The sequence below is a fragment of the Mesocricetus auratus genome, unplaced genomic scaffold (genome assembly GCF_017639785.1).
Source record: "Mesocricetus auratus isolate SY011 unplaced genomic scaffold, BCM_Maur_2.0 Super-Scaffold_100009, whole genome shotgun sequence".
Classification (NCBI taxonomy): Eukaryota; Metazoa; Chordata; class Mammalia; order Rodentia; family Cricetidae; genus Mesocricetus; species Mesocricetus auratus.
Genome location: NW_024429193.1, coordinates 20,237,323 through 20,263,830, shown reverse-complemented (window position 1 = coordinate 20,263,830; position 26,508 = coordinate 20,237,323). Strand labels below are relative to the sequence as shown.

Genomic DNA, 26,508 nt, shown 5'->3' with positions numbered 1-26,508 from the left:
TTTAGTAATTAAAAGCAGGGTCACAAAATGAAAAATAGACCAATCATAATGGTGTGGTAATGATGGCTTTGAGAGTATGCAAGAACATGTTCAGATTGTTCAGATGACCTCTCCCAACACAGACATGCCTGCTTGCATCCTGATTCAGCCTCATCTACCCCGTTCTTTTTAGTCATAGTTTTCTCTTTGGTGTTGATAAACAAGGCTTTGCATTCATTTTGCATGTCCATTCTCTATTTTCACTTTGTAGTTATCTGGATGATATATATACTTTTTCCCATGCATTAGGATCCAGCATCTAGACACTCACATATAATGTTATTTATTATTAGTTACAAATGCTCATCTTCAGGGAAAGGATTATAGCTACCACCTTGTCGTTGGCAATGGGCAGGCTTATGTTGATTGGCAGATTCTCAGCATCACGGTGAGGGCTCCTAATCCACCTGCTGGCTGGCTTGTTTTGCTGGCTTCAATTTGATCATTGCTTGTAGCCAACAAGACAGCTGCTCTAACCCTGTATCTCTCGTCACATATGCTTAGTGTAACAGCCACAGGCACACATGTTGGAGATGAGCTCTTTTAGTCTTTAACCTTATTTGATCTTAAAACCAAAATATTGCTTGTGAGCAAGCTTCCTTCCTCCACGTAATCATATGTGACTTTATTAGAACTGTTTTTAAATGCACAAGGTATGTAATCTTGTTCATGTGAACATACTTTAAAAGTAACACAAATCAAGATTTTTCATATTTCAACGTCTACCTCTTATGCCACTATAGAAGAACTTGCAGCGTTAAAGCTAATATAAAAAGTGAAGTACCAGTATGTGCTACCTATGGGTGAAGCTTGAAAACATTATGATAAGTAAAGCAGGCCAATTCAGAAGATGACAGATTGCATGATTCCATTTTAATGAAATGTCTACAATAGGAAGTCTATAAGCAGGAAGTAGAATAGGGCTTATGCAGGGGTGTGGGAAGAATAGGAAGCTGGGGGTGTCATTGTTGAAAGATATAGGTTTTCCCTTGAAGCTGATGGAAATGTCTTAAAACTGTGATAGTTGCACACTTGAACCTCAGGGTTTGGATCTGTTTTTCCTCCCAGAGTTTTAAAAGCTTAGTCCCCAGGGTAGAGCTACTTTGAGGTACCGGAAACTAGGAGAGCCGGGACTTTGTGGGAGATGCCGAATCATTGTGGGTATGACCCTGAACGGGATCATGACGACACTGATCATCTTTCTCTTCGCTTTCTGGCTTATGGTGTAAGTAGTGTGCTCCAACACACAGCCCCACCATGATGTGATCTTCAGAATCCAGGAGAGTGAGGATTCATCACCTAGAGCCGTGAACCAAAATTCACACTTCTCTTTATAAGTTAAGTGCCTCAGGTATTTTATTTTCATGACAAAAGTGGACTAACACATTGAACATAGTAAAATGCATTGATTTGTACATTTTAAATGGTGGCTTTCATGGTATCTGAACTTTGTCCCAGTGATGATACCATTAGCAAAGAAGAAAACCGCAGGACCAGCCCTCATCCATCCTTCCTAACGTGGTGGGAAGATGTTGAAACACAGCCCTGCTCTTTCAGTGACGCTCTTTATATTTCATTTTCTCATCAATAAACCTCAGGCATACTTAATACTTATTTCTCCTTAAAAATTTGTATGCACTGGCCATTCTTAATATACATCGTCTTCAATTTAGAAATCCTGTACTTTTAATTTGGTCTGGATTTATGAAGCTGTGCTTTTCTCGGTGATAACCCAAAGCCTTCCGCTTTGGATTCCCACAACTGCACTTTAAGCACCCCCTGTATTTACATCCCAGCCCTTTTCTGTGCCTCTAACCTTGCCTCTTCTCCATTAATCTTCAGGATTCAGAGTCGTGGAGTGTGTGATACCTCATCAGCCAGCCACAATTCCATTAGCGCTTTTCTCCTGGGGCTGAGGCAAGGAACCGAGGGGAGACGTGACTGATCTGATAATCCCAGCTGAACCAGTGACAGCAAATATTTTAGATGTCAGAAAAGCTGTTGTGTGAAAATTAATATTGGTGTTAAATCACACATAGGCATGATTTAAGAGTTATGTCAAAAATTAAAAATCACAAATCCACACAACAGGTTATTCTGTTTCTCCACTCAGTGCAATAAATTAAAATGCTTACATCTTCCAAGTTCAGCAACTTGGCAGGTAACTGCAAGTTCGAGGATCCAAATGCCTCCTCTGTTTAGTTTTCTAATGTATCTAACTTGTGGCTGTACATCTACCTCCATACTAACTTAATACATGACTTCATATTAAGTTGTTTGCATTTTTATAAACACACACAAGACTGGAGGTGGGAACTCAGCCAGGAGAAAGCAAGGAATTCGTGGGAAAATCTACTTACTCTCAAAAATGGTGCTGGAGCTGATTTGCAGAGAGACAAGCCACATGTGATTATGGACAGTTAGCCGTGAAATCCCCGAAGAGCGAAACACAGATTAATTATCCCTGCTGAGGGAGACTTACTGCCTGCTTCCGTCTTCCACGGACTTTACATACATTATCTCAGATTCTTACAGTAAACTTACAAGACAGGCATTATCACTTGTATTTTCTCGGTGAGAAAACTGAAGGATAGAAACATTAAGCGATGCATCAAGGGCATGAAGATGTTACAGATAGGACCCCGCCCCATGACCCTCCCCCAGTGCAGGATGCAGGACAGAAGGGCATGCGGAAGGATCTGAGTGTGCGACTCAGGCTGGCATCGAACTCGGATTCCTTCTCTTCACCCTCCCAAGTGCTAAGAAGACGAATATTCACCCTGCTCCGCAGTGATAAAGCCGTGCTGTCATAGATTTGGCTTACCAAGATACAGCGTCATTTCCTTTATTCACTCGCTCTCCTATTGAATTATTACCATAGTAAACAAAAAACTGCTCTGGTGGTGGGTCTGGAGCAATGAAGAAAAGGAGAAACATGTTTGAGATTAGTGTTGTGAATATAAATAATTTTGATGGCAAAGGATGAAAGGGTATTAGTAGAAGCCAACACCTATATGAAAAACAATAATTTTCTAAAATCGGCCTCCCCAGTCAGTAGGGATAGCTGCCAAAAGAGTTCCCCTGGGTCTCTATTTCAATTGCAGCTGTGACATCTTCCTCCATGTATGCTGGGCTGCTTTTGAAGTTAATCCAAAAAAGAATGATTTTTCTTTGATATGTAAAGTTCAAAGTGACTGTGTTAGACTAAAAGCTGAATAATGGCGTGCAGGTGAAAAGAATTTTGGGTTCATTGGTAAACTGTGGCCTCCACCCAGATCATAAATATTTGGATAAAATCAGGAAATCACAAAAATGGCAAAGCAGCAATGAAGGGAAATGGACCGCCTAGAAGTCTGGAAGTGGGCTTTGATGCCCCTGGGTTTCACTGTACAATCAGCATTTAATTCCAGCCAAGACAAACAACAGTCATAGTATGGTTATTCACCTCTTGGCTGTATGACCAGGTGGTTCACTCAGACAGAATATCAACAGGAGATCTTTTGAGGATGGATCTGGCTAATGTTGACCATTTGTTTAACAAAAGCCTTTCCCATGCTCCTCACACTTACACTACCATGTTGGAAAATTTCTTGCATTTGGGGCTTAGGAATGGGACTATTTTATAAAATGTCCCCTGCAGTACAGTAAAGGAGGGACTGGGTAGAGGTGTTTGGCTCTGGAAATGTTCTACAGTAGAGAATGCAGTTGGAATCACAAAGGTGAGTATTCACTTTTTAACCCCCAGAACCTATGAAGATTTTCCCTTCTGTGGCCAAAGAGGATTTTGAGTTGTGATTAAGGGCGGTAATCTGCAGAGAATGCCTTGGGTTATCCAGGAGGGCCCAGGCTAAGCACATCCTTCTGAAGAGTAAAGAACCTGTCCCAACTGTCTTTAGAAACCATTCTATGATGGAAGAGTTAGAGAGAAGCTACAATGTCAACCTTTAATTATTAATCAAGAGTGTCCCTTTGTTTTAGAGAAGCCTCTCCTATGGCCATGCATTCATGTTCCCTTAACGCTGGTGGCTTTGCCAAGCAGAATCCTGCAGGCCCACGAACTAATACTACCACTGTGGCTAAGACCAAACTTGGGCATGTTCCCGTCTATTGTCCTTATGGAGAAAAACTAACCCTTACACATTCGCCATGTATTAAGACATGAAGGAAAAGCATATGATAATAAGGTGCAAGGTGATGTCTGTAACTCACACTCAAATTTGCTAGTAGCGGCTAAGGCCTCGTTTGATAAGCTAGCCTTTATATAGAAGGGATTACTTTTCTGCGCTCATACCCTATTAATGCCATGCACGCTCCCTCTTTCCCATCCTCGGTGTCTTCTCTCATGCTCCTCCTCTGTCTTATGCACCACACCTTGCTTGCCCCACAGGACTCAACTAAACTTAATTCCCTGCTGCCAAAGACTAAATGCTCCAAGATTAATGTACTAATCTAATTAAAATATGTAGAATAGGCTAGTGACAAATTCACTGAGCTTTGTGAGGGGCAGGTTTGATAGGAAGATAATGAGATCTTGGCTACATGCCTCTCTCATTGTGGGTACATATATGTGAGCTCTTGCCAAGGCCCCATGTGGCACATTGTTGGTTACAGAGTTTTATAGGAGTCCCAGAAGGAAAATACTTGGATTGTCACTGGTCATTGCCTCTTCCCACTTTGGCCATCTGTCACACTGCAGTCTACTGGGACATTGGGGTTTGGTTTAATGGGATACAACTATAGGAGACACAGTCACTTCCTTATATACTTAGATGGTTTCTGTCTGGCCCAGTCTAGAATGACTCCTAGATACTTCCTGTTCCTGTTTCTGGGGTCAACTACTGGCATCATGCTGAAGAAATAGGATAAGAATATGTTCTACACACCCTAGCATGGAGAGACGTGACTAAAAGAAAGCTTAACAGAGCCAGAAATTATTCTGTGGGAAAACTCTCTAAGCAAAGGACAAGGTTCTCATCTAAACAGAAATTCTCTCCTGTCAGGAACATGCTTGACAATATGTCATATATAATTATAAACACAAACATTTTATGCATATCACTGAGATGGATTTTTATTTAGACAGGATTCTCTTACAGTAATCTATGTGAGGTTACATGCCTTATGTATTCTGTTAATAATAAGACAAAAACTTTGATCATTAATTCTAGATGAGGTAAGAATTCATTTTTAAACTAAATACAAAGCTATCTGATGAAAATTCATTTTTGTCATTCTATAGACAGTCTCGTTACAAAATTGATATAATTTAAAGAGATGATAAAATAATATGCATCAAGATGATATATTATAAAAGAGACCCAGAGAATTAATAAGAAAAACAAGTATTTCTCTGAGGCTGGGTAATTTACAGAGAAGAGATTTAGTTCTTACAGGTCAGAGGCTGGGGAGTTCAAGGCGGAAGACTCCATCTGATGAAGGTTTTCTCACAGCATCACCTCATGGTGAAAAACAGGCAAAAACACCATGGAGCAGCAGTTGTCAACCTGTGACTCACAACCCCTTGTGGTGGGGGCGGGGTAGGGGTGGAGGGGTGGGAGTGGGGATGGAAGGGTAGGGGTGGGGCTTGGGGGATGTCCAAAGACTCTTTCACAGGGGTCACATATCAGGTATCCTACACATCAGATATTTATTCATAACAGTAGCAAAATGACAGTTACGAAGCAGCAACAAAAATTTTATGGTGGGGGGGGTCTACCACAACATGAGGAACTGCATTAAGGGTCGTAGCAGTAGGAAGGTTGAGAACCATTGCACTAGAGAGAGAAGGGGAGGGGGCTAGTAGGTATCACTCTTCTGATAATGACTGTAATTTCCACTTCAAGGTTCCACCTCTCAGCATCGTGGCATGGAATACTCAGTTCCTACCATGTGGACTTTGGTAACCATATCAAACATTTATGGTATTTACTATTGTTGTAATTTTGAAGATTTATCTATTTTTATTTTAAACAAAAATTATGTTCACGTTTAATTTGGTGCATTTTTGAGGGTGCTGGTTGAGTGTTGAAGCCAAGACTTTGCTTATGTAGGACTAAGACACAGTCCCAGTCTATATGCTTTTTGAAAAATAGTTCATTGCCCAAATTTGGCAATACATTGTTCATCGCCCACGGAAAGTCTTCATTTCACTCGGTTATGTTGTGTCTAAGGCAACACAGAGAAGTAACCCCAAAACACAGTGTGATACTTTCTAGACTGACGATCTGAGCACAAGGGTCAAACAGATCAGTTAGTGCCCACATCCTGTCTGTTCTCTGTCTCTGCTTCCAGGGGGCCCAAGTGAAGAGTTAGCTTGTTAAGGTTGACATAATACAGTGCCACCAACAGTGCGACTTACCAACGGGAATTCATTTTCTCGCAGTGCTGGAAGTCAGGTGTAAGCTGAAGGTGTCACTAGGGCTGGCTGCGAGAATCTCATCTGGTCCCCCCTCACCTCTTGTGGTTGTCAGAATCAGTGTTGCTTGGCCTCTCCCTTTGCCTTAACCCTCACAGGATGTTCTCCTGGTGTGCGTGGCTCTGTGCCAACACCCACTCGTCGTCCCTGTCTCCTTCCCCTCTCCTCCCCCTTCCTCCCCAGTTATCACATCTGCAGCAGTGTACACGGTAAACAAGCATGACCACTGAGCTCCAAATTTCCCACTTTTTGTTTTATTTTGTTCTTTAGTTTCGAGACAGGGCCGCTCTCTGTGGCCCAGGCTGGCTTCAAATCTTCCAGACTCCTGCTTCACCCTCCTGAGTGTTCAGAGTGCAGACACATACCTCCACGTTTAACTAGTTTCCTGCTTTTTCACAGATAACAGTTGTGTGGGTAGGGCCCACTCTAATGGCCCTTGTTTTATCTGCATCCACAAAAAACCCATTTCCAGATAAGTTCTCATTCTCTAGTAGTGAGATTAAGACTTCACTCTATCTTTTTGTGGAGACATGGTTCAACCTAGAATTGCCCAAGGGCCTATTAAAGTTTTCTCTTCATTATAAAAGCAAGCAAAGATAATGCTAAATGTTAATGAGCAATGCAGTAAGTGATCATCTCTGGGGCTGGAGGGACGGTTCAGTGGTTAAGAGCATATATTGCTTTGGTTTTTTTGTTTTTTCAAGACAGGGTTTCTTTGTGGCTTGGAGGCTGTCCTGGAACTTGCTCTGTAGACCAGGTTGGTCTCAAACTCACAGAGATCTGCCTGCCTCTGGCTCACAAGTGCTGGGACTAAAGGTGTGCGCCACCAACATCAGGTGCAAAAGCATATTGCTTTTGCAGTTTGGTTCCCAGAGGCCACACCAGGAGGCTTATGACCACTGTAATTCTGATTCCAGAGCTTCTGGTCCCTGTGGGCCCCTGTACCACACACACACACACACACACACACACACACACACACACACACACACACACGCACACACTTAAAAGTAATAAAAATGTCTAGCAGTGGTGGTGTATGCCTTTAATTCTAGCACAGAAGAGGCAGAGGCAGGGAATATCTGAGTTCAAGTCCAGCTTGGTCTATAGAATGAGTTCCAGCACACCAGGGCTACACAAACACTGTCTCAAAAAAGAAATCCTCCCAAAACAAAACCAACTAAACAAACAAATGAAAAAACAAAAACCCACATCTTTTGAAATGATCATCTTATATATTGCTATGGAGATTGTCAATTAGAACCTCTGAAACAGAACTTAAGTTCATACTATGTTTTAAAAAAATCCATAAAATCAAAGACCTTGTCCAGTTTCCTCTCCTCAGCTGCAAAACACAAATTAGCATGTAGTATGTACTAAATAGAGATTGTGTGATGTAGAAATCCCTATACCCATGTTTTAGCAATGGTTAGCATGCCCACACAGAGATAAATTTTATTAAACACTTGTGTCTGGGCTAAGTAGATATGAAGTTTCCCTAGCCTGAATATACCCCACAACTTAGGTCTTTATAAAAATAATAAATAGATCTTTATAAAATTGATAGAATGTATAAATTATGTTTACAATGAAATTTGCACAGTGGATCACAACTATATTTATATTTAAGTTAACTATGCATAACAAGTATCTATTATTCATACACTGGGCCCCAAATAATTCAGTTCCCAGTTCCTTCTGAACTAAGATACTTGTAGCAATGACCATCTCAGATTTATAATTTTTTACTTTTAAAATGTCACTAAGAATGTCAAGTTCTCTGGAAACTCAAAGGTTTCTGTCTCTGACATCCTCTGGTGTTCACTCTCACAGGTCTCAGAGCTTACCTTTAGTGTTTAGCCGATTTGAATTTAAACCATAGTGTATATTACTACTACTCTCTTATGAAGTCTGACCCTATGATGTAGTCTCCGAAAGCACACTTTTATTTGCTTATTTAATTTTGTTAAGGGATCCCTCACCACTTGCCTAGTGTTTGGCATATACTGACTAAACTGATGGATTATAGAAATGAAAAAGAAATATAATAAAGGATTCAACTCATGGAAGAAAGTCTTGCAGTTTAGTCAGGTCCCGTTTTTCCCTTCCCTGAGTTTTGCTGAACTTTCTCATTAGTGGTCTCATTCTGTGCTAGTTTTTGCAGAAATACCAGTTTTCAAAAAGCCCTAATTTCCCTGCAGAAAGCCTTCGGTTTGCGTTTGTCTAAAATAATAATCATTATCTATTTTATTTCAAAGGAGGCTTTCTTCGCCTTCAATAAGCTCCCTAAACCTGTTCACTTGTGTTTGTCTGTCTTCAGGAGGGACTTGCTTATTCTCACAACCCTGCCATTCTCTGACTCCTTAATCTGAGTTCTCCACATTCCCCGGGCAGCGGTCTCCAGATCCTGCCCACACTGTATGATTAGAAAGCTAAATTCTCTTTTGTTGGACAAAGTAATATACTGACCAAGGTCAGGGTTACAGAGAGATCCCACTCTGTAGATATGAAAACAATAACTGGCCACCTTTGAAACATTATTAAGAATTACTTCTGGCTGTGCCAAAAACCTTTTCAGATTTAACCATTACATGTCCAGTGTTCTGCAAAAATGTTTAGAGATGCTGATATATAATGCTGTATTGGTTTACTGCTGTAGGCTGCTTATTCTGTGGAAAGGTTTGTATTTCTTTAAGATAGTCTGTAAGTATTTGATGCTGGGTCGCCAGTTGAGTGTAGACATTTCTACGTTTCTACAGGATACGGTTTAGTACAGATCTAATCATCTGATTTTAGATTATTGGGACAAAAAGAATCCTCTTTACTGAGCCTCTTAAAAACTAATGTTTGGTAACAGTGTTAATGAAATACAATCACAAGTTTTTTGGTTTGGGATTTTTGGATTCTTGTGTTTTTGTTTTTGTTTTGAGACAGGGTCTTACTTGTAACCTTGTGATGGGGAATGTTCTTCTGCATATATGTTTTTCTTATTGGTTAATGAATAAAACACTGACTGGACAGACAGGAAGTAGCGTATCTGGGTAGAATCAGGATATAAGCAGGGACAAACAGGAAATTGCTCTCTTTTCTGTGGAGCCACTGAGTAGTTATCATGTAGCAGGCAAAGGAGTTGAAGGTCTGGCATACTCCATTAAGATAAGACCACTTGGAAATATATGGATTAGTAGTTATAGGTTAATAATTAAGACAGAGCTGGCCAATAAGAAGCTCAAGACAACGGCCAACAATGTTATAATTAATATAAGTCTCTGAGTGTTCATTTGGGGCTGATGCAGTTGTGGGACCAGGCTGGCGGGAAAGAGTTGTCCTAACAGCCTTGGATGGCTAGAAGTGACTCTAGGCTAGACTGGTCTCAAATTCACAGAAATCCACTTGTCTCTGCCTCCCAGGTGCTGGGATTAAATGAGTATGCTATTAGCCTTGGGTGGTAACACATTTTTGTGTTACTTCTTTGATTACTATAAAAACCCAATATTCTAAGATGGGTGGTGGTGGTGCACACCTTTAATCCCAGCCCTCAGGAGGCAGAGGCAGGTGGATCCCTGTGACTTCAAGGCCACCCTGGTCTACAAAGCTACACAGATAAACCCTGTCTCGGAAACAAACAAACAAACAAAAACCTAAATATCTTGTTTTGAAAAACCAAAAAAAGAAATACCCTAAATATTCTTATGAATGTGAGTTGACAGGTTGAAGTTTCTCTTATGGTTAATGATCTTCCCACAAATGCTCCATTGATAAGTTGTTAGTTGGGGTATATCTATTCGCATGAGCTGTTTGTATAGAAAGTGCATCGGCTTTAATATTTTATTGGAAATATCTTCTCATTTTAGTATTTCACTTGTAATTTTTTTACATAGAAGTTTTCATTTTTATAGTCAACTTGGTGTGATAGAATTCCCCTGGAGGATGTGGTAGGAGGGGTCACAATTTCAAGGCCAGCCAAGGAGAGACCCTGTGTAATATTCACTGTGTTGGTAAATTGTCAAATGCTGCTTGAAGCTGTTGAGGAGCCAGCTCTGGGAATATGGTTGTCCACCTCCCTATTTCAGAAGCAAGCCTGTTTGTCCAAGGTGTCCTCCAAGGCCCCTTATCTGGGGGATGAGCTGGCTCCCGACTCTGTGACAGGCAGGGAAGAGAACAGAATAACCCAAGAAAACAAAACAAAATAAAACTTTGTATCCTTGAGAACAGCTAGAAGGTGAACTGTTTCCAACCAACTACCCTGTTGTTTATCTCATGATGCAAAAGGGCCAGCACCAGAAGAAAAAAAGCCAGGGACTCTGCATGGGGAAAAGCTCAATTCCAGCTGGTAGGCTTTGCTGGGTGTTGGAGCACCAGATTCCATGTTGTCCTCTCTACTTGTTGCTGTTTAGAAAGAAGATGCCTGCTCTGCTGCCCACTCTTGATGGGGGTACCCAGCTGGCCGCTTTAAGGACACTACCTCAGTTGGTTTCTGCTGGATGTTTGTAAACCCCCAGTTTGATGATGCCACCTTTTGCTTCTACTTGTTCTTTTGCTTGGAAGCTTCACCTGAGGGGATGGGACTCTATTGGGAACATCTACTAGCCTTTAAGGGGCCTCCCTAGTTGACTTCTTCTGGGTTAAAATTTTTTCTTTATTCTTGAGAATTGCATAGGCATAAATAATGAAATATGAAATTCACATTTCCCCCTCCAACTCCTCTATGTGCCCCTCTCAACACATCCCCTCTCAATTTCATGTCTTTCTATCTTGTTTTCCTGTTTCTTTTTTTCTGGTAACCTAATTCCAGTTAGAGCTTCTCATATGTGCATGAGTGTCAGGTCATCCACTGAAGCATGGGGTTCCTACCGGTTATCATGTCCTCCAAAAAGAATGATTTTTCCTTCACCAGCAACTATCAGCTGCCAATAGCTCCTTGGTAAGGAGTGGGGGGGGGGAGTGCTCTGGAGATCAATTTACCCCAGCTATGATAGAGTTTTGGCTGGCTTGATCTTATGCAGGTCTTGTGCAGGCAGCTGCAGCTGCTATGAGTTTGTGAGTGCAATTGCCTTGTCATGTCCAGAAGAGATGCCCTCTCTTCCACCGACTTTTACATTCCTTCTACACACTTTCCTGTGTTGCTCCCTGAACCTCAGTGGGAGGGGCTGATTTAGGTGTTGCATTTAGGATTGAACACTCAGTTTATTATTTCCAGGCACTTGAGGCTCTCCACAGACTATTGCTCACTGCAAAGAGAATTCCCTGATCAAGAGTGAGAGTAATCCTGGTCTATTGGTGTAAACATGAATATTTCGAAAATCATTTGAAAATCATTTGCCAGCACAACCATTTAGCAAAATAACAATAACATGTTCTGCCCTAGAGCCTATGACTTCTTCGTCTATGGTTTTTTTTGACAAGGATTACAGTACTAGACACGTAATTCTTCCTTGTGAAGCAGGCTTCAAATCCAATTAATTACACCATAAATGTCATGCCCCTACAGCTCCAATGAGCACATCTTGCCTGGCAGGTTGATATTGTAGGATACAAGGTCCAGAGCTGGGAAAGACCAATGATGTCTTTTCCTGCATTCTTCATGGCTCTTTCTGGAACTATGACAGCTGCTGAATATTTTGCCTGTTCAATTTGATGATGTTTTGCTGTTATTATTTATCTTTTTATTGGGCTTGCGGTACCCTTAATAAATTCATTCATTCAAAACAAAAACTATGGTTGTCATAGAGCAGTTTCCAGATTATATAGCATACCTTATTTCAAAAACAAAGATGGATTCAATCCATGCATCTGAAACCCAAAATTTATTAGACAAAATTTAGTTCAAGAATATTCTGCATTTTTACCATTTTTTAAAAGAATGCCAAGAAGGTGTCTGAGAGAAGTGTGCCAGGATCAAATGGAGGCTTATACAGTAGAAGACAGGATGCCTACATATGCAAGGAGCTTTTCTTTTTTCAAGTAAGAATAATTTAGTTTTCCCTTTTCAAGATCATAAAAGCACCATATCCATTCAATTGCTAAAAAGGAAAGGATGTGGTAGAATGGTCCATTATCCCAGGCGTACATTAGACTTCTCTGGCATGGCTTACAATCATTTTATCAGTTAATAAAGATAAACCATGGATACTCTAATGGGATTTATATTAAACCACTTCCTTGTCTTCCGGGATGTCAAACTCTCATGAGTGGTCTCCTGTTTCATCAGGCTCCCTCTCTCAGTCTCCTCTGCTGGGTCTTTCATTCTTATCTTAGGTTGGATGCTGGCTCTCCTGGAGCCTCCATGCTCATCTCTCTATGGATGACCTTTCCAGGCTCCTGCTCTGCCCCATCTCTCTGTCGGCGACCAAAGATGCTTCTTCTGACAGCCAGACTAGAGCACCTGCCTACCCACCACCTCCAATTGAAGTCTAATGCACACTCCATACTCAGCAGGACCCAAACCCCTGTTCTAGATCCTTTCCAAGTCTTCTCACTGGGGTTAGCAACCAGCGGCTTCAGAGTAAAGACACAGGAGACAGTGTTAATTCCTTTCTCTTCCTTGCCTCTCATATGCAGCCCATACCCCCCCTTTCTGAGACTGGGTTTAATGTAGCTCAGGATGGCCTTGGTATGTAGCCAAGACGACCCAGAGCTCCTGATCCTCATGCCTTTACCTCCAAGGACTGAGATTACTAGTGTGATCTTCAGGTAGATCATTTTACAAATCAAATTAGAGCACACCCAAAGCTGGCCAGGTGCAGTTGTCGGCCTGAAGACAAAACTCCAAGTCTTTTATTGTCTATAGGCCCCTACATGATCTGGCACACACTCCCTAACTCCCTCACTCTGCACCAATAGCAATATTTCCAGCATCTTTGCATTTTGCTGTTCCTTTGCAAGAAACACTATTCTTGTCGGGTAGTGGTGGTGCATGCCTTTAATCACAGCATTCGGGAAGCAGAGATAGGAAGATCTCTGTGAGTGCAAGGCCAGCCTAGTCTACAGAATAAGTTCCAGGACAGCTAGGGCTGTTACTCAGAGAAAATCTGTCCTGGAAATAAAGAAAAGAAACACCATTCTTCTAGACAAGGCTATTGACTCTGGACTGTATTTTATTTAAATATCTACTTAAACTTTACTTTCTTGGAGGTCTTTGCACGCTGCCATGCTGGACTGTATCCCCTGAAACTACATCTGTGCCTGCAATTCCTTGTACAAAAGGGTCTCTCACTGTGACAGGGAGTTAGGGGGCGAGGATGGAAGCAGAGTGAAGTGAAGACCCTGGGTGAATTAAGCTGGTGATGGAATTGAGAAATGTGCTCTGGCAGAGCTCCTGGGGATGGGCCAGAGGGAGTGACTTTAAGAGGACTAAGCTATAGGAGCTGTGCTGGTTACTTTAACATCAATGCAGGCAAGTCAGGGCCATCAGGGAAGAATGAGCTGCGAATGAGAAGATGCCTCTATTCATGCTTGGTGAAGGAAGCCTACCATGGGCAACCCTGGGTGGGTGGTTCTGGGCCATAAAAGAAAGCGAGCTGAGCAAGCTATAGAGAGTAAGCCAGTCAGCAGCGTTCTTCCAAGTCTCTGCCTCCCGTTTCTGCCTTTCTTGAGTTCCTGCCTTGGCTGCCCTTGGCGATGGAGTATGATCTGGATGTGTAAGCCCAAACCATTTCCTCTGAGAAGCTTTCCGCCATGTTTGTTTGTTTTGGTCTTGGTGTTTTGAGATAGAGTTTCTCTGTGTCCTGGAACTCTCTGTAGATCAGGCTGACTTAGAACTCACAGAGATCCATTTGCCTCTGCCGCCTAAGTGCTGGGATCAAAGGTGTGAGCTACCACTACCCAGCTTGGTCATGTGTTTTTATCATTATTATTGTTGTGATTATTTAATCACAGTAATAGAAACCTAATTAGGACAGAGGCCCATGGGCAGGATGGGAAGGAGGTCACACGCTACTTTGCAAAAGCATAGGATTCTAAGATAGACAGACCCGAGTCTAAGTTCTCTTTCTTACTAACAGCAAGTGACCCAAAGTAACTAAATGCATTTCTCAGGAAATATGGCTTCTTGTAGAACTGGAGATTTAAAAAAAAAAAAAAAGGTCGTCCAAAAGCTGTTTGCATAACATACAAGTCCTGAATCTTGCTGTTATAATAATTTAAGAATTAAATCAAACTCATCCTCACAAAGAGATGCACTGGTGATCCTGCTGGGCAGCCAGAGCTGGAGCAAGGGTGAGGTCAGAGAGAGAGTGCCCTGCCTGTGCCGGAGCCCCATCTGCATCTTCCAAATGTTTCTTCATTGCACTGCTCTATTGCTCTCAGATCTGTGTTTGCTTTAGCTGGTGGTCTTCTCCCCTTAGCACCATGTTGAAAATCAGAGGGTGCTATAGCTGGAAATTAAAGGATTTAAGTCCAGGGCTGTAGTGGTATCTTGCTTGTAATCTAACAAATAAAGCTTGCCTGAAGATCTGTGTGCAGAGCTAAGCCACTAGTTAGCCACACACATGCTAAGATACTAGGTAAGCACACACCTAAGCCACTAGTTAGCTATAGAGAACAGGCAGTGGTGGCCACATCTTCAATTCCAGTCCTCGTGAGACAGAGGCAGAGGGGTCTCTGAGTTCCAGACCACCCTGGGTTACATGAGAGTGAATCAGTCTAAAAGAGAAACAGAGCTCATGCCTTTAATCCCAGCATAAGAAAGGCATATAAGGCAGGAGCTCATGCAGTTTCAGTAAGTCTGAGGTTTGGTGGAGAGCATTGCAGTTTGCAGTCACACGGAGGACAGGGCTGCCCCCCCCCAATTTGGTCTGAGCCTTGGTAGATGTAAGAACTCTCTAGTGGCATGGCTGCTTTGTTTCTCTGATCCTCAGCTTGAACCCCAATATCTGTCTCTGTGTTTTTAATTAATCATGCTACACAGGGATTTGCAGATTTCCCTGGGCATCAGGCACATTTCAGAGAACGGAACCTTAGTGTATGAACAGATAAAAGCAGAACCGTTATTCTAACACCACCCGGAACCCACTTCCTGCTGCGTCACAAAGCGACTCTGCAAGATCCTTCGAAGTCTCTCCCCCAGCAGGTTCGATGCAGCTTTTTCCTTTCGTACACGGAGGTTTCTGAGTGGGAACTGACTGAAGAAGGATGCGTACATGGTTAAACTCCTAAATCCTTCCATCTTCCTCTCTGGGTCCATCTTGGTCACTCGCTGTCTGCCCACACAGAAAGAAGCAGGGGAACCGAATTCCCTCCAGCAGCTTCGCCCCAAGGTGAGGTGAGGGAAGAGCAGCGAGGCTCGACTGCCCTGGATTCCGCCGCTACTCCACAGTGATCTCATTTATCTAGGCTGCTCCACTTTTTATTCTCTCTGGTAATTCCAAATGGACTGTGCAGTCGTTATCTGACCCGTGTGGGGAGATAAACAGCCTTGTTAGCTTTAAAGGGAAAGTTTCAGTGATTGAAATTTTATTGTTAGGATGACCGTGCAAGTGGCAAGTGTGTGTGCGTGCGTGTGTGTGTGTGTGTGTGTGTGTGTGTGTGTACACATACGCACGTACATACATCCATACATACACATACATATCTGACTTAGGAACTAGCACCGAGACCTATGAGTTCACCATTGAAAATGAGAATTGTTCAGTAACTTTTGCTTGTCTTAGGTGACTGTCAAAAGAGGGCCACTGTAAGGCCCATTTGGGATCTAATACGCTTTCCGTGCTTCATATAATGACACCAAAGTCATTTCCTGGCTACAACTTAGATCCTTGGGAATGTCTGCCATAAAACAAGGATCCACAACTTCTAAGGAGGCTAAGAGGACCCCCTGGGGTGATGAGTAGTTATCTGACATTTCTCCAGCCTTGGAATTTATTCAGAAGCTTGAAGGAGTCTTTCCAAACAGTCATATTTGGTGACTCTCACTGTGTTTTTCATGTGATTTTTCTTGGATAATGAATTTTCTTTGCTGGATTGAGTTGTTAATATTTGTTTGCATAATCATATGTCTAATGAGATGGTAAAAAAAGACAGCCTAACTGTAGGACCAAGCTCCAGAGAGTGAATCCATCTTAAAAAAGATTCATTTTTCATCACGCATATGTGCTTGTGTGTGTGCGCACAGGAGTACAGTTGTCCTTGTCCTCAGAGAGCAAAAGAGGTGTTTGGGTCTCCCTAGAACTAAAATTGCAGGTGCTTCTGAGCCACCGTACATGGGTGGCAGGGAATGAACCCAGCCTCTGCTAGAGCAGTGAGTGTGTTAACCCCTGAGCCATTCTGCAGCTTCTCCATCTTCCTTTGAAGGAGACTTGGGTCAAGGGGTTCTTTTGTGCTAAGCCAGTTGATTCGGCAGGCTCCTACACAGAGTGTTTGGTATCTCTGCCTTCCAGCATGCTGCAACAATACTCATTGTTTTCATTTCTCTTATCATTGCACATTTCCTTCCTTTGTATTTAGGGAAGGGGCTGGACCTTAGGTTTGTGGGGAAACTGTGTTCTGTCATTGTGCTGGCTAGTTTTACATCAACTTGATACAAGTTAGAGTTATTGGAGAGGAAGGAGCCTCAATTGAGATAATACCTCCATAAGATCAGGCTGTCGGGAAACCTGCAGGGCATTTTCTTGATAGTGATTGATGTGAGAAGGTCCAGCCCATTGTATGGGTGGGGCCATCCCTGGGCTGCTGGTCCTGTGTTCCAAAAAGCAGGCTGAGCAAGCCATGGGGAGCAATCCAGTAGCAGTATCCCTCCATGCCCTCCACATCAGATCCTGCCTCCAGGTTCCTGCCCTGTCTGAGTCCCTGTTCCAACTGCCTTCAGTGATGAACAGTCATGAGGAAGAGTACACTAAGTAAACTATTTCCTCCACAAGTTGCTTGGGACACGGTGTTTTGTCTTGGCAATACAAACCCTAACTAAGACAGTCATCCATCTTTAATTTATAGGAACTTAACAGCAAACCTGACAGACTAGAAATGGCTCCCAGCTCTGTCCTCATATAAATGAGTGAGCACACAGGCAACCCGCTTAGTGTGGCAACTCATCACACAGGTGCTCATCTTAGAATCTAGTGGTGTCTCCAAACTCAAATTTGTTCACATAGTACTACTAAAAATAAAATTGGAAGTCAAGAAAATGAATAATTCAACTAGTATATTCAGTCTGGAATATCTGAAAATTCATATTTAACACAGGATTGAATTTTCCCAGCTGTTTACATTTTCTCTCTGCCTCTCCCACCTTCTCTGTCTGATTTATATCAAGAGCCAAAGCAGCTGTGGAGTGAAATACATATGCATTGGTTTCTAGATTCCAGCTTGGCTTTTTATCCTTACCTCTCTCCTCCACTTTGGGTCACTTTCCATCCCCCTCCACCTTCGTGGATCTCAGACTCTTTGGCTGCTCAGCATCCTGTGTACTGAGAAGCAGCTCACCTGGTTGCACGTATTGCTTGGTGCTCGTGGCAAAGGTATATGACCCCAATAACGACCACAGGCCCTGGATGTACATAGACTGTCCTGTGGGAAAAGCTTCCTGATATCTGTAGACAAAGCTTTCTTTGTCTCAGTAATCCACATGCTTAGATAATGAAGAACAACTTCCAACCAGGAGACTTGGGGGAGCACTTTGAAGATTTCATAGGCTTGGGATTTCCCAGAGTTCTTAACTGAAGAGCAGTATATTGGCACTTGTTAAAGATTCAGATTCCTGGATCCCAAACAGATGCATAAATAAAAGCACCCAGAGAAAGGGCCTGCAAATCTGTGTTTATATCAATTGTCCTAGAGAATGCTTTGCCATGACACGAAGTTAGAAAAACTATAAAGATTGCTGAGGCTCCACGCCAGCAGTTCTGCAAAGAGCCAGGAACCAAAGTTCTTGGTATTTATATAGTGCCAGTTTTAAAGTGTCAGAGGCATATTGACAGCAGGGTACAAGGAGAGGCTGGTCCACACGGACTACATTCTTGGTCCCAGGGAGGTTTTCTGGGGCCTTCTGAGTTCCGAGGGGTGGACGAGTTAAGCAAAGGGACAAGATGTCTTTTAGTAACAGAAACTGGACTCCCTTCTAATTGTCTTGGCTCCAACCTGGTTATACTCTGTCCCAGGTATGCACTTTGGATGGGTTCCTCCTCCCCAAATGGCAGCCTGGTCCATTAGTGTCCATTCTACAGAGTGCTTCTCCAGTTCACCCAGTCTCTTCCTGGCCCAGACACTGTCACAGAGAGGGAGGTGATGAAGGAGCAGTTAGAGCTGAGGCGTCGGCAGACAGTGATGTCACAGAACCTGGACGTTGACAGCACCATCACTTCTGGGGCTGCAGAAGAGACGAGGGTACTGGGTTCAACATACAATATTTGCCTTAGCATTAATTCACCAAACTGAGGGATGGCTAATTCTTGCTCTGAGCCTCTGACTTCAGTTTCCACGGGTAATTAAGTATTTTTAGAGTAAATATGAAACTCAAGTTTTTTTCAACAATCTTATGCCTTTTTAATTTTTTATAGAAGATAAGTAATTGAATTGAGATAAAAACCAAAAGTCAGGTTTTGATCATAACCTGCTTTGTATTTTATATCTAGTAACTTAAACATGTCACTCTGGAATTGATGGATTTGAAAAAAATACCGAATATTAGCTACTGCTATTACGCTAGTGGTGTGAAGATGTTGGGTTTATGTATGTTAATTTGACTCATATGCAAGTCAAAACATGCACATTCTTAATCAGCAGCTGGTTTAATATGCTTCCCACACTTGTAAAAAATGAAAAGTACCGCAAGCTATTTTTTGCCTTGTCATTCATGCTGTCAGCTGTACTTACTGTGAATCCAGTAGTAAGGGTCCAGGACCACGTTAAAAATTCTGTGGAAAACATGTCCCTTTTGTAGGCAAAGGGAAGAGAGACCCAAGATTAGATTTCTGTAGTTCATGCTTCGAGGTGTATTCTTCTAAAATTACATGTCAGCTGGGTGTGGTGGTGTGCACTGTAATCCCTTTTCTTGGGAGGTAAAAGCAGGAGAGTCAGGAGTTCAAGATCACCCTTGGTTGATAAGGACGGTTACACAAGACTCTGTCTTTAAAAGATAAACAAGTAAATAAGTACAAAATTGTTTGTATCACTTGAATTTTTTTTTTTTGAGACAGGGTTTCTCTGTGTACCCTTGGCTGTCCTGGAACTCACTCTGTAGACCGGGCTAGTCTCGAACTCACTGAGATCTGCCTGTGTCTGCCTCCCAAGTGCTGGGATTAAAGGGATGCACCACCACTGCTCGGCTCATTTGAATTCTTAAGTAGATTTTCTATATATTAGAATTCCTGAGTGGACTTATAGCCATTTTTATGGGACCTTCCACTGGCATTTCTATTAAAACTTTTAATTCATTTGGTAAGTTATACTTCTTTATAATAATATATGTAAACAATATTGTGCAGAGCATGTGCAGGATACTGGCAAGGCAGCACCATACAGACCCAGCCCGATTCTTGCCTTGTATTGGAGAAGACACTGAATCATTGCAGGGACAAGCAAGGCGGCCCTGCTCTCATCAACCGATGGGGGGGTACTCAGTGCCTCCTACAGAGCAGAGGGGACAGAAAGGGCTGCCTGATGACACTGCCTAGAGTGGCCCAGTGTCCAGGGCCCCTGTTTTTGTGGCCTCCTAGTTCCTCCTTCCAAAGAATGCTTCTATTCTCAACAGCCTTCCTTGGGGGTCTAAGGAACAATTAGCGATTGATTACGTTATAGTAGGGGGCAGTTCCTGCATTAAAGAATGCTGGAGTAAACCCTGGGGTAAAGCATCTTTTTATGTGCAACCACCTCTTAATTAGTTTTCAATTCTATTTGATTTCCCAGAGTGAAGACACACACAAGTCAGCTGTAGAACACATGTCGTGCACATCACATTTTTACTCCATTTGAACTGCGAGATCAACTTATTTCTCTGTCTTGAACTGTATCTCAGTTTGTCACCAGACTTTGCTTCTATGGTAAATTATGTATCAGGCTGTTTACTGTCTTCCTTCCAGGCTTATATCCATCTACCATTATCCACAGCCCAGACCTACCTGCCCAAGGATGGTAATGTCCACAATGACTGTGCCTTCCCACATCAATTGGCAACCAAGGAAATGTCCCATAGATATGTCCACAGGCCAATCTGATGGAGGCAGCCTGTCGATTGATGGTTCCTCTTCTCAGGTATGTTTACTTTGTGGCAAGTTGATGTTAAAACCAATCATCAAAGTTGCACATATGTAATTATGTGACATATAATTTTGTTATATGATAATATATAGCATTTTATTTACCTGTTGATGGCCAGTTGATTATTTCTACCCTTTGATTGATGGTCAGTGATCAACAATGATGTCACTGTTTGTTTGGCTTCTTATCCTTAGTTCTTAGAGAGGAGCCCAAGACTGGAATTTCTGGAGTGTCTGGGCATCCTCTATAACAACCTGGGGAACCACTGAAGGGTTTTCCACAGCAGCTACCACCTAGTAGGTAAGTACAAAAATTAAAATTCACTCTTTCAGTCTTTACCTCATTCAAATCAACAGGCTCTAAGGCAGCCTTGATTGATGCGGTTTTTGTTCCTGGTAGTTGTATTCAGTAAATGCTGCTATGAGAGAAGATAAGGGAGGAAAGCAGGAGCGAAAGAGGTGTTTTTAATATAACTCCATCCCGATCATTAGCCACAGGCACCCTGCATGCTGCACTTCATTCATTCATTCATTCTGACCCATGAGTTTGCTTTTATTTCTCCAAGTTCCTGGCTCAGTCAGGAGCCCTGGCTATGTGTTATCTGTGTGGGGATGGTGCTGCCATTGAGTCCTGGGATTACAGGCGTGCATCACTAGACCAGACTGGGCACACATACCCTCATGGGCTGTGTACTCAGTAAATGTTGGCTGTCAGTCAACTGATGGTGAATAATAAAACCAGAACAGACGTCTGATGTGTCTGCTAATACCCATTCCTGTTTTTAGACACCAAGTTCAATGGTCAGTAATTACAGTTGTGTAGTTGAAATTTTCTTTGGGCTGCCAACCAGCTCCCAAATTAAGACACAGAGACTTATTATTAGTTATGAATTCTTGGCATTAGCTTTAGTCTTGTCCAACTAGCTCCTATAACTTAATTTAATCTGTTTCTGTTCATCTATATTTTGCCTTTTTTTTAACCTTTCTTTCATTCTGTAGGTCCTACTTTCCTCCATGTCTGCCTGTTTGACCCTGGAGCCTTCCAGTTGTCTCCTTTTCTTTCTCCCCTGAGCCTATATTCCTCCTCCTGCTTACTCTCTCCACTTGGAAGTCCTGCCTCTACCTCCTCCCTCACTATTGGCTGTTCAGCTCTTTATTAGATCAGTCAGGTTCCTTAGGCAGGCAAGGTAAAACAGCAACACACCTTTACATAAACAAACGCAACATTTCCTTACATAGTTAAACAAATATTCCAAACATAAACAAATGCAGCACATCTTTGCCTGTTAGACTGATATTCCACACAACAGTTGCATTGGAAAGTCATGTGTCACAGAAGCAGAGTTCTGTTTTCAAAGATTTTGTTTATCCTTTGCCATGGCTAGGGCAACTCCTATGAAGGAAAGCATTTAATTACAGTTCAGAGCTTCAGTCCCATGTCATGGTGGGGAACATGGCAAGGGAGCATGGTGGCATGCAGGCAGACATGGTGTTAGAGAAGTAGCCGAGAGTCCTGCACCTTGCAGGCAACAGGAAATAGTGTCAGAGTCACTCTAAGTGAAGCTTGAGCAAAGGAGACCCCAAGGCCCACCCTCACAGTGATATACTTCCTCTAACAACGCCACACCCACTCCAACAAGGCCACACCTCTTAATGGTACTACTCCCTTTGGGGGCCATTTTCCTTCACACCACCATACAGATCCTTGTCAGCTGTCATGTGGATGCTGGGAACTGAACTTGGGTCCTCTGCAAGAGCAGCAAGCACTCTTTATCAGTGGTCTATCTCTCCAGCCCCAGAAGCAAAAGTTTTGGAGGTAAATAAAAATCAATGGTCACAGGAGAAATCACCGGCTACAATTAGCATGCCCAGAGTTAAATGGAGCAGGCTTCGTAAAGAGTTAGATTGCATTAAACGTGGGAAAACGTTTGTGACGGCTAGGCGAAGTCTGTGGTGTGGGAAATGGCATTTCAAAGCTGTGTGGGAATGAGGTTGGAAATACAGGGCATATGCAAGCTGTCTGCCTCCTATGAATGCAGCAGACTGGGAAGGAAGCCACCCCGGGACGTTTGGGCAATGAGGGCGCAGTCTGAGAAAGGACCTGGAAGAGGCTCCCATTCTGTTGAAGGGTTTCTCTGCTCTGTTTCTGGGCACTGGCAAACAGAAGGTTTAATGAACAAGATTTTTTTCTTTCTCTGCACAGTAAGAGCAAGCATATTATTTATTAATGGAAAAAATATGCCAAAACATCCACAGTAGTTTTCTTTGTGTGGTTTCCATGAAGGGTTCTTTAAAGGCATCTCTTAAATATTAGATAACGAGGACATCTTATTTTTCTCTGTAAGGTGAAGCGTTTAAAGTTCACGTCGTATTGATTAGGATGTTTTGGTCTGAGCAGGAAGAGCCTTTAACTAAACCAGTCAGAAAGAAAATCCACTGGGGGGAAAACAGGCTAGCTTGTGGGAACAGTGGGAGGCTGGAGAGCCAGGAAGGTAAGCAGACCACAGCCTCAGGCTGGTCCAGACCTCAGGTGGAAGGCCCAGGTAGTGCTTGGTCTTCCCCTCACTCTGCTAAGTATCAGGAAGGGAGCTTCTGGTGACTGGTGCACTATTCTTCCTATGGGGAGGGCGGGGCTGCTTCCCAGATGCTCGTAAGTCCAGTTGTTTCCAAAGCCAGAAGAAATTGAGGGACTATTACTTAAAGGAAATAGAATCACACACACACACACACACACACACACACACACACTCTCTCTCTCTCTCTCACACACACGTATATGTATGTATAGCACCTCTTTGTACTATTTTGAATTTATTATCCCATTATAAAATTTTTTCATTGTATTTTCATGTGTGCCCATGTAGGCATGTGTATGTCACGGCTCATGAGTGGGAGTGGGCACTTTCCTTCCATCGTGTGCTTCCTAGGGATCAAACTTAGGTGGTCAGGCTTTTCAAGTACCCCGGCTGGTGAACCATCTCACCAGCACAAGTTATAATAATTTTAAAGTGTGACAACTATGTCCTATATGGGATTGTTCAGTCCTGTTGTCCTCTTTTTGTCTTTTTCTCGGGGCTCTGAAAACTCATCATTTTTTCTTGTTTCTAGGTCTTTTTTTTATTGAGTTCCCCCTCCTTCCTCTCCTCTCACTATCCCCATCCCCCCACCTCCCATCTGCTCCGCAGAGACGGTGAGGCCTCCCCTAGGAAGTCTACTAAGTCTGTCCCATTGTCTCATTGAGGCAGGACCAAGGCTCCTCTCCACCCCCACACCCCTGTGTCTAGACTGAGAAAGGTGTCTCTCCATATAGAATGGGCTCCACTAAGTCAGTTTGTACATTAGAGTTAGATCTTGGACCCACTGCCAGTGGCCTCATATATTGTCCCAGTCACACCAGTGTCACCTATATGAAGGGAGTCTAGTTCTGTCTTATGCAGGTTCCCCATTTGTCAGACCTGAGTCAGTGATCTCTCACCAACTAGCTCAGGTCAACTGCTTCTGTGGGTTTCCCCATGGTCTTGACTCCTTTGCTCCTCCCCTCACTTTGATTGTACTCCAGAAGCTCAGCTGAGATGGTGTCACACACATTTAATCCCAGCACTAAGGAGGCAGAGGCAGGAGGATCTCTGTGAGTTCCATGCTAGCCTGGTCTACAGAGTGAGTTTCAGGACAGGCCCCAAAGCTATAGAGAAACCCTTTCTCGAAAAACAACAACAACAAAAATAATCAAACCAAAACAACAAAACAGACATGATAATCCACAAGTAATCACCTTTTTTAAAACATAATTTCTTTGGGAATCGTGGTCTTAATTCCACTCATTTCTAAGTCCCCCCATATCTACTTGTCACCCTTGCAGCATCCCCCCCCCCCCCGCAAAAGAAAATTCAAAAAAATTAAAACAGAACCAAAGCAAAACAAAAACAGACAAGCCTCTTCATTCCTCCATCTTTCCCGACTCTCCAAAACCTCTTCTTTTGTCCCAGTGGTATTGAGAGATGTGGTGTATCACATGGTATACCCTGTTGTCCAATCAGCTTTACTTGCAAATGTTCATTGCAATGTGTCACATCTGCTGCGCGGCCTGTGTCCGAGAACGTGCGGAGGGTGTCGGGTATTGAAAACACAGAGACTCGTTCAATGATATAAAGAGAACTTTAAACAGGCTCCAAAAAGGTTCAAGAAAACCTCCTAAGAAAAGCTCCCACCAGAGAAGCTTCTGCTCTCTCCTCTACCCTCGCTGGTTCTGCTCTGACACCAGAGGTGGATGTGTGTGGGTTTTTGAAGGTGCGGTTAGTCTCTGGACAAGGTCGAGGTCAGGGCGGTTTCCGTGGGAAGGCCTTTTCCAGGAACTTATTGTATCGTTTTTAGTAAACATGTTTTTACTAAACATTGTCTTATAGCTGCCTACTCCCAGGCAGAAGGGGAAGTGGCCAGGAACTTATTGTATCGTTTTTAGTAAACATGTTTTTACTAAACATTGTCTTATAGCTGCCTACTCCCAGGCAGAAGGGGAAGTGGGTCTCTGCTCAAGGTCTGGTGTTCCCACAGCAATGAGCCACTGGTCTTGCTCAAGGCCTCTGGCTTCTGGTATACCATTGTCACTGGGCCCTCACTGAAACTCCTCTTGGACATCCTGTGGCTGCCCGGAGTCATGGAGATCCTTCAGGTGCCATTCCATAGGACCAGTCTCTTCACAAACTCTTATCAGGTCATAGATGGAGTAGATGATAGTGTGGGCCAACCCAAGGTCTGGCTGTGGGCCTGGGTGGCAGGTGAGCTGGTCGGTCCAGGCCACTGGAGTGCTCCCTTCAGTTGAGGGGCAGAACCAGCTCTCCTGTATCCATGCCATTAGGGTGAGGAGTGGAGCCATGCCTCTTGAGTATGGGCAGCTCTCCTGTGAAGGTTTGGGCCAACTCTCTCACTACACTGACCATTGAGGGCCAGGGCCAGCAAAGGGTGTGATTTTGTCTTTAATGGCTCCTATAGCTCCCTGTGGCAACACGGGCCAAAGACATCAACACAGACCCCAGCTGCAGCAGGACCATGGACTCAGGCAAGGCCCTTGGCAGCTTCTCAGAGCTGGATAACACCTTGGCTCCGGGTGGCAATCAAGGCCACTCAGATCAGCACAGCTCTGGAGGCAGCAGGGCCCTTGGACACCAACAAGGCTACCATGTAGCCTTTGGTGGCAACATGGGCCACAGACTTCAAAACAGACCCCAGCTGCAGCAGGACCATGGACCTAGACATAGTCCTGAGCAGCAGTTGGGGCCTGGATGTCACCATTGCTCCAGGTGGCAGCTCAGGCCACTCATATTGGCATGGCACTTGGACACCAACACGCATGATTTCTGGTGGCTGATCAGACCCTGTGCATACACACGGCCCTTGATGGCAACAGGAGCCATGGACATCAACTCAGACCCTGGCTGCTGTAGGGCCATGGACCCAAACATGACCCTCTATAGCAGCTTGGTACCAGATGACACCATGGTCCCCGGTGGTAGCACAGGCCACTCAGATAAGCATGGCTCCAGTAGTGGCAGAACCCTCAGACATCCACAAGGCCACAGGTTGTGACCCAGAACTCAGGCTTCCATGTGACCTTTGGTGGTAACATGGGCTGTGGATGTTAACACAGACCCGGCTGTGATAGGGCCATGGACCCAGACATGGCCTTCAGCAGCGTCCCAGGCCCAGAGGACACCATGGCTCCAGGTGGCAGAGAAGGGCACTCAGATCAGCGTGGTACACTTACAGTTGGCATGGCTCTCGGACACCAACATGGCCTCAGATGGCAGGCCAGACCCCAGACATCCCCGGAGCCTTTGGTGGTAACAGGAACCACAGACATCAACTTAG

At 43.5% G+C, this 26,508-nt stretch overlaps 1 long non-coding RNA gene across 1 annotated transcript; it reads left to right on the top strand.

The window, feature by feature from the left end:
- The first annotated feature begins 15,513 nt into the window (after window positions 1–15,513).
- On the top strand, window positions 15,514–23,783 carry LOC121142311. Its single transcript, XR_005879296.1, has 3 exons — window positions 15,514–15,711; window positions 20,467–20,638; window positions 20,839–23,783. It is a non-coding gene; the product is annotated as an uncharacterized LOC121142311 (long non-coding RNA).
- Window positions 23,784–26,508: the final 2,725 nt, after the last annotated feature.